Source organism: Aegilops tauschii, chromosome 2 (assembly GCF_002575655.3).
Source record: "Aegilops tauschii subsp. strangulata cultivar AL8/78 chromosome 2, Aet v6.0, whole genome shotgun sequence".
NCBI classification, from domain to species: Eukaryota; Viridiplantae; Streptophyta; class Magnoliopsida; order Poales; family Poaceae; genus Aegilops; species Aegilops tauschii.
This window is the reverse complement of record NC_053036.3, coordinates 603,624,217-603,632,294: the sequence shown is the minus strand read 5'-3', so window position 1 is coordinate 603,632,294 and position 8,078 is coordinate 603,624,217.

The following is an 8,078-nucleotide window of genomic DNA, read 5'->3' as shown; positions in this document are numbered from 1 at the left end:
TCCGGAGGTAAATATTTATATATGGGAAGCCTTATTTTGGTCGCCGGAAAAGTTTCGCACTTTATCGGTATTGTACCGGGAGTGCCGAAAGGGGTCCGGGGGTCCACCAGCCCCGGGGGGCCACATGGGCTGGAGGGGGTGCGCCTTGGCCTATATGGGACAAGGGCACCAGCCCCAAGAGGCCCATGCGCCAAGAGATAAGGAAAAGGGAGAGTCCTAAAGGGGGAAGGCACCTCCGAGGTGCCTTGGGGGGGAAGGACTCCTCCCTGGCCGCACCCTTCCTTGGAGGAAGGGCCAAGGCTGCGCCCCCCCTCTCCCTTGGCCCTATATATAGTGGGGGGAAGGGAGGGCAGCAATATCGAAGCCCTGGCGCCTCCCTCTCCCTCCCGTGACACCTCTTCCTCCCCGCTTGCGCTTGGCGAAGCCCTGCCGGGATCCCGCTACTTCCACCACCACGCCGTCGTGCTGCTGGATCTCCATCAACCTCTCCTCCCCCCTTGCTGGATCAAGAAGGAGGAGACGTCGCTGCTTCGTACGTGTGTTGAACGCGGAGGTGCCGTCCGTTCGGCGCTAGGATCATCGGTGATTTGGATCACGACGAGTACGACTCCATCAACCCCGTTCTCTTGAACGCTTCCGCTCGCGATCTACAAGGGTATGTAGATGCACTCCTTCCCTCTCGTTGCTAGTAAACTCCATAGATTGATCTTGGTGATGCGTAGAAAATTTTGAATTTCTGCTACATTCCCCAACAGGCAGATCTATTCAGGAGGTGGAAGAATGAGCTGAAACCAAAGTTTGTCGACAATGACAAGACTCCAGAATTCACCGGCCGATTTGAGAAGATCAGAGATCACTGGGACGCATTTGTGGCCCACAAGACATCGGACAAGAGTAAGAAGATGTCAGCGACAAACAAGATAAATGCTGCAAAGAGGGAGCATCACCATCGCACGGGGTCAGGTGGCTACCTCAAAACCCGGCCGTTGTGGGCAAAGGCTGAGAATGACCTGCTTAAAGGGGTCGAACCAGAGACATTGAAGTGGCCAGACCGTTCAAGGACTTGGTTCTTCGGGGTTGGCGGAACCTTGGACCCTGAAACAGGGAAGTGCGTTTGGACGAACGAGCAACTGCGAATACCCGTCATGAAGCTTCAGGAGTATATCGCCGCAGCACAGGAACGGACGTTCGTTCCCGACAGAGAAAACGACGAGCTCACAATGGCCCTCAGGAATCCTGAGCACCCTGGACGGACACGAGGCACGCCAGGCTCCGTTCCGTGGAAGGCTGGGTTTCCGGACGCAGGCAGTTACAAATGCCAGGAGAGGAGGAGGGCAGTGGAGCAGACCCAACTGCAGGCGCTGCACGCAAGGGTAAAAGCGCTAGAGGAACGAGAAGCGGTTCACAGCAAGCGACCTGTCGAAGCTACCCCGCCATCTCAGCGGAGAAGCAGCGTGGCTTCCACCGAGCTGCTTCAGGACCCTGTCTTCACGGCTCCTGCTAGCTACCCCGTGGATGCTATCACGGAGTCTCAACATTGCCACCTTATGACGCAATGGCAGAACTTCAAAGTCAAGGCGGATGTCGGCTCTGTTGCACCTCCTGAACCCGGCGCAACTTTTCACGGCCAGCCAATTCCAGAAGGATATGCTAGGATGATGGTGGATGAAATAACGGAGGGATTTGAGGAGCTCGAGCTTGACCACCCTACCGGTGAAGGGGAGACACGGTTGGGTTCTTCTCTGAAGACTCCATGTCTATGGCGGAAGGAGCTCATCAACCTTCCGAACTGGACGCCTCCGCCTCCTCCTCCTCCTCCGGCGAGTCAGGGCACTCCGCCTCCTCCTCCTCCTCCTCCAGTGAGTGATCAGGGCACTCCGCCTCCTTCTCCAGCGCGTGGCGGCACTCTGCCTCCTTCTCCGCCTGCGCCAGCGCGCCTGAGCAGCCCGCCTCCTTCTCCGCCTCGTCAGCAAGGGCGGAAGAGAGCTGCGCCGCTTCGGCTGCTCCGCCTCATAAGCAAGGAAAGAAGACTGCCGCAACCGCTCCATCTGCTCCGGCGTCTAGCAGTACATCCCGAGGCGGGAGGCAATTCAGATTCGGTCCATCTGTAAAGCCTCTAGAGAAGTTACCATACGAGAGGACCATGGAGGAAAACGCGGAGGAAGCCCAAGTGAGGGAGTTCTTTGAAACGCAAAGAGCTAAGAAACATCCACCTCCGGGGGAGAAGATAGATCCGATGAAAGCAAAGCGCACTATCGAAGCCCTCAAGAAACCACCACCGTCTCCGCCGAAAACCAACTATGAGCGCATTATTGAAAGGTCATATATCGAAGCGGAGCGGTCGGGAAGTACTATCAGTGATCGAAGGTTAGCAGAATGACGAGCTGGGAAAAAATTGCCCAGCTCGGCGAACAAGCGAACCAATCGTGCCCCCCGCTCAAGGTGTCTAGCGATATCGTTGCTAATCATCCGATGATTTTTCCCGGTACCAATCTTGGAGATTACCTGCCGACGATGCACATTATGATATAATGGAGGTGGACGAACACAAATACCAGTACGGGAAGCCTCTCGTCAAAGATGGAACTCCTCTGACAACGATGATGCGAAGATTCCATGATTGGTACATGAAAACATGCAGAGAGTCTTGGGGGAAGGATACTTTGACGCTGAGAGTTAAAGAGGAGCATGACCTCGTTGGAATTGAACTGTTGTCTGTTCCATTTGAGGAGTTCTTCCAGTGGTTCAATCAAAAGGCCCTCGATAAATTAACGGTCACTTGCTACTGTCTGTAAGTACTACTTCTGTCATTAAGTCTCTATATATATAGCTCAGCTCTTTTATTGCATGTATATATAATTATCCTCACTATATTATGCAGATTGAAGATCGTCGAATGCAGAAAAGCAGAAATCTATGATATTGAGTTGATTAACACAAATCTCATAGATGAATATATGGTTAAATTTCATGCCAAAGAAACCGATGCCAACTTGCTACGACCGTTGCTTCAAAATCAAAACAAAGATAAAATACTCTTTCCGTACAACTTCAAGTGAGTGTTACTGTCTTGTGCATATTCGGTTTCCCCTATTACTCGAGGTTATACTAATATAATTGATGAATTATGCATGCGTGAGCAGCTTCCACTATATTCTCCTAGAGATTAAGCTTGAGCAGGGACTAGTAACCGTCTTAGACTCGAGACGAAAATCTCCCGAGGAGTATGCGGACATGACTAAAATTCTCGAGAAGTAAGTTCAATCGATCATTATCGCACCATATCGGAAACTTTGTTCATTCCCTGATATCAAGTAATTGTTTTCTTTCTCTCGCAGGGTTTGGAAAGTATTCACCGCACAAGCTCTGGGACTGCCGGGGGAGCTGCGATGGACATACCCGAAAGTAAGTAGTACTAGCTAGCTAGTTCTGCGCATCTCGATCCCGTTGATTCTAGTTACTTTCATGAACTGCATTTATAATGCTTCATTATCAGTTTGATTGACCTCTATTTCTCGTAAAGTTCTTATGGCAGGAACCCGGCAATGATTACTGTGGATACTACGTTTGCGAGTTCATCTACAACGCGACTGCAAAAAAACCCGGGGGTACTCTAAAAGACAATTTGATGTGCGTAAGCAATAATATTCACAATTTCATTTTATTACTATCATTTGTGTTAAGTATCATTCATATATATGTATTGATCCCCTTCTTCAAATTAGATGTGGCAGATGCGGGATGAACTCCTACCACAAGATCGCATCAAAGCAATTCAAGAGGAATTGGCGGGATTCTTTCTTGACCACGTCATCAATAAAGCCGGAGAATACCATGTGGAACTTGAGTTCAGATGCTAGGGGATTGTAAGAGATCTTACATTGTATATATATATATATGTAGCCACTAGCGTCAGATAGATATTCGAAAACTTGTTGTTCGATCAATCTCTCGAAGAAGGAGAGGTCAATCACTTCTCTCTGTATATGTTCATGACGATCTTCTGTACTTAATTATTTCCTTCATTTGCTTACTAGCTAGTGTGTCGAGTCCTCTTTATACGTATAGTACGTACCGTCGACCAAGCACGGAGATAAGAGAGGACACTTCTCTCTATTAGCTAGCTAACACAATATATGAAATCCCTAAGTTAACCCTACAAAACCCCTCAAAACCCCCCAACCCCCCCCCCCCCCCTCAGAAGAAAAACAAAAACCCTAGCCCCTGAACTGCTGACGCGTGGAAGCTTATTGGTCCCGGTTGGTGCTATCAACCGGGACAAAAGGCCCTCCTGCCTGGGCAAGCCTCAGCGGACACGTGGAGGCCCATCTATCCCGGTTGGTGTAAGAACCGGCACTAAAGGTGTTGCGCTTTAGTACCGACCCTTTAGTCCCGGTTGCCAAACCGGGACAAATGGGTCTTATGAACCGGGACAAATGAGTCTTTTTCTACTAGTGTTAGCACCTAAAGTTTTCATGCATTGGTCAAATTGCTTCATTTGAGTTGTTTGCCTAGATTCTCGCACTGGGCATTGGTTCCTTCCTGAGATCACCAAAATACTCTTTCCCTTTCTTAAATGTTGTGCCATGTAATTTTTTGCCTATGTGACATGCTTAACACATATCCACGATGGAGCACTCGGAAGGGCCTAAATGTAGCATTGTTGGTGCAACAAATATCGTATGCTTTTCAGGAGAGGACGCGCGGCTGAGAGCGAAACATGGTATAGTACAAAGAAGCACCAACGCCCAGCCACTTTCTCGTGACGTTTTGACTGGGAATACGATGCACTTCACGGTGCACAATGGGTCATACGGAACCTTAGCGTGTCACTGTACGAGATAATTCATCTATGCGAGAAACGACACAGAACTTTTCAATTTTTGTACTGTCGGTCATGTTGATGCCTCCCCGCCATAAAATTTGTGGGCACCACTTGCACTTAATACGTATTAAATTAGAGCAACTTTAACGGGGCGACCCAAACGGACGCGCGCTTTATCCGCTTTTTCTTTGTTTGGGTCGGCCATGCGGACGGGCGCGTTCGCATTCTCAAATAGGTCGGTTTGACCGCCCAACGGACGGCTGATCCAAATGTGCCGGCATAAAAAAACAGCTCACACAAATTAAACATAATTAAACATAAGTGGCCAGTCAAACGCCGGCCAAAGTCCACTTAAACCTAATTAAAGACTAATTAAAACATAAAAAAAGTCTGTTGCCGCCCCACACGCTGCCCTAGACATCGTCGGCCTTACCCTTGCCCTTGGCGTCGACCTCACCATCGCCGTTGAGATCGATGAAGACGGGAGCAGGGCCAACCCACCCGAACGCCGCCTGGTACGCTGCCAGGGCAGCCTCCTCCGGCGTCTGCTCGCGCGGCGGCATTGCGGCCAGCCGCGCGCGCTCCTCCTCCTCCTCCTCGAGCCGAAGCGCCTCCGTGTCGCGTTGGAGTATGGCCTCGTAGCGCATCTGCTCCTCGCCGTCGGCCTGCTCCTGGCGGAGCCAGTGCGCCTTCCAGCGCTCGAGGTGGGCCGCCTCCTGCACCGGCGCCGCGGTGAAGTGGACGGGAGGCACGCTCACTCACTCGCGGTACTGGCCCGCCCACAAGTAGGCCTCCTTCGGCCAAGTTGGTGGAGGCGGGGAGCGCTTCCTCGTCGGCTCCGCCTTGGGCTCGACGGGCGGCGGCGGTGGCGGTGGCGGCACGAACAGCGGGGTGTGGACGGAGTCCCCCGCCGCCGACAGGGCAAGGGCTTGCTCCAGTCCATCCCAGTGCGCGTCCTCCTCGAGGTGGCTGGCCTCCAGCGCGTGCTGCAGGGCCTCCTCGAGGGCGGATTGGTACTCCGCCTCCGCCTCCATGTCCTCCGGCTCTACCTGCGGGGGCGGCGGTGGGAACGGCGGCGGGACGGCGTCGACGCCTACACGCCGTTGCGCCTCGTGCTCGAGGGCGAACCAAGCCTCCCAGTTGGGAGAGTCGGCGGCGTACTCAGGTAGCCGACGGTGCTCCGGCGTGAGCTGCGCGCGGCGCCTGCGCACCTCCTCGTCGTGTGCCCGCTGGCTTCGCGGAACCGCCGACACTGGGATCCACTGCGGATCCAGGTGCCAGTGGTGCCACAGCGTGACGCCGGGGTAGGGTAGAGGCTGCATGTACTCCCAATGCCACCGCGCTTGATGCACCGGGATGTACAGGCACCGGCGACCTGGGCGGAAACGCGCCGGCGCTGGATGAGGAGGGGGAGGAGGAGTACGGGAGGATGAGGCGTCGGGGGTGCCCTTGCCCTTGCCCTTGCCGCTGCTGCTGCCGAAGAGGCCCATGGCGCGCTTGGGTTTGCTGTCGCCGGCGAGGAAGCAAAGGTGGGGGGCCAGATGTGGACGCAAGTGGACGAGGCCAGCCCCCGCCGCACACGTGCTTAAAAAAGGACGCTTCCACTGGCTGATTAGTGGGCCTGCTGTCGGTGATCGTCATAAATAAGACGACCGGTGACGGTTGGGTGGCCTACAGGTGGGGACGCGGCGGACGCCGAGGAGACGTGCGGCGCGTCCGCTTCGCGTCCGCGCCGACGCATTTCAGACGCAAATTTGGGCCGGAAATGGGTCGGCGCGAACGCGATTTGCATTTGGGTCGGTGTGTTGGGTCTTCACTTTTGTCCGTGCCGACCCAAACGGACGCAAGCGGACAAAATGGGTCGCCCCATTGGAGTTGCTCTTACTCACTCTTTCCCACATGTAAAACACACATGGATATCTCGTTTGTATAGGCACATTTATCTGGATCCACCATATAACAAATTAGTGATAAAACGACCAGGCGAAAAATGTCACTTTTGTACATGAGTTTTTTAACAGAGTAATCATAGATGCTCGCAATACGCATAAGCACCAATCTTTATGAACAAAGGAACGCACACTTTATCTCTTTGAGCATCTCTGAACCGGCACAACCTTTTGACATTGAGGAAGTCACCACACACGTCTTGTAGTCCACATAAACGTCTCCTCTCACTGAACGAATATCGGCGGAAGTCTAAAATAAATTTGGAAAAATGTGAGCACCAATGCTAAGTATAGAACTTGAATCCTGATGGATTGATTCCACCACACGAAGCCTAACTATCTGGCTATGCACTAGGAAAATCAGGCAAGTTAGAGGACAAAAGCATAACAAAAGTGCTCGAAAAAGTCGATATGTTTGTTACACATCAGTGTCCCATTTATATAGGTAAATTTATTTTGGTCCACTATACACACTTGCTGATAAAACCAGCCATGTAGCATGTCACTTCGGTACATGGTGAACAACCAAGTGGCCTGCTTAGCAAGCTACCAACAAAAGTTGGCAATCAATGAAAAAAGGACATGCTGACAAGAGCGGTAGAACTACTCTAACTTTAGGTGGTGCACAATGAAAAAGTACCAGACAACACATGTAATTTAACAACCAAGAAAATCATGCGGAATATGGAAACATAAATCAAACATCATAGATATATGGTATGTATCTACTTGCCATGAATTTAAAAAAATCAAAGCTGATCTTCACCTTTGAAACCAAAAATATTGTTTCTATGAAAAGTAGTCTACTTTACACAGCACAATTGGATATCTTTTCATTTTTTTTCCTGTGTGGATTGGATTTACATATCAAAACGTGTGGCATGGTTTACTATTGATTCAAAATATTGTATAATCATTTGTGATTTTTTAGAAGAATTGTGCAACCGTAGCACGGTGGCATGTAAAATGAATGCTACCATCAGATTATTCTTTTCCTACACCATTACCGCACAATGAATCTTTTCAAAGCAGTATGAGTTCTACATTCAAACTTGAAAACTCACCGAAAACTTACGCTATGATTGGTAAATAGTACCTTTTCTATCTTTGTTTTTAGTTTTCAGTTGAGAATTTGCAAAAGAATAACCCTGATGTGCGCATTAGGGTACCATAGCAAGTTGGATTATTATGATCGAAAATATGGAGGCAAGGATTACCCAGGTTCCGGCCATCACGATTGAGGCAAAAGCCCTACTTCCTACTCTTTGTTTATCGATGGTGGGGTGCACATCAACATGGATGAC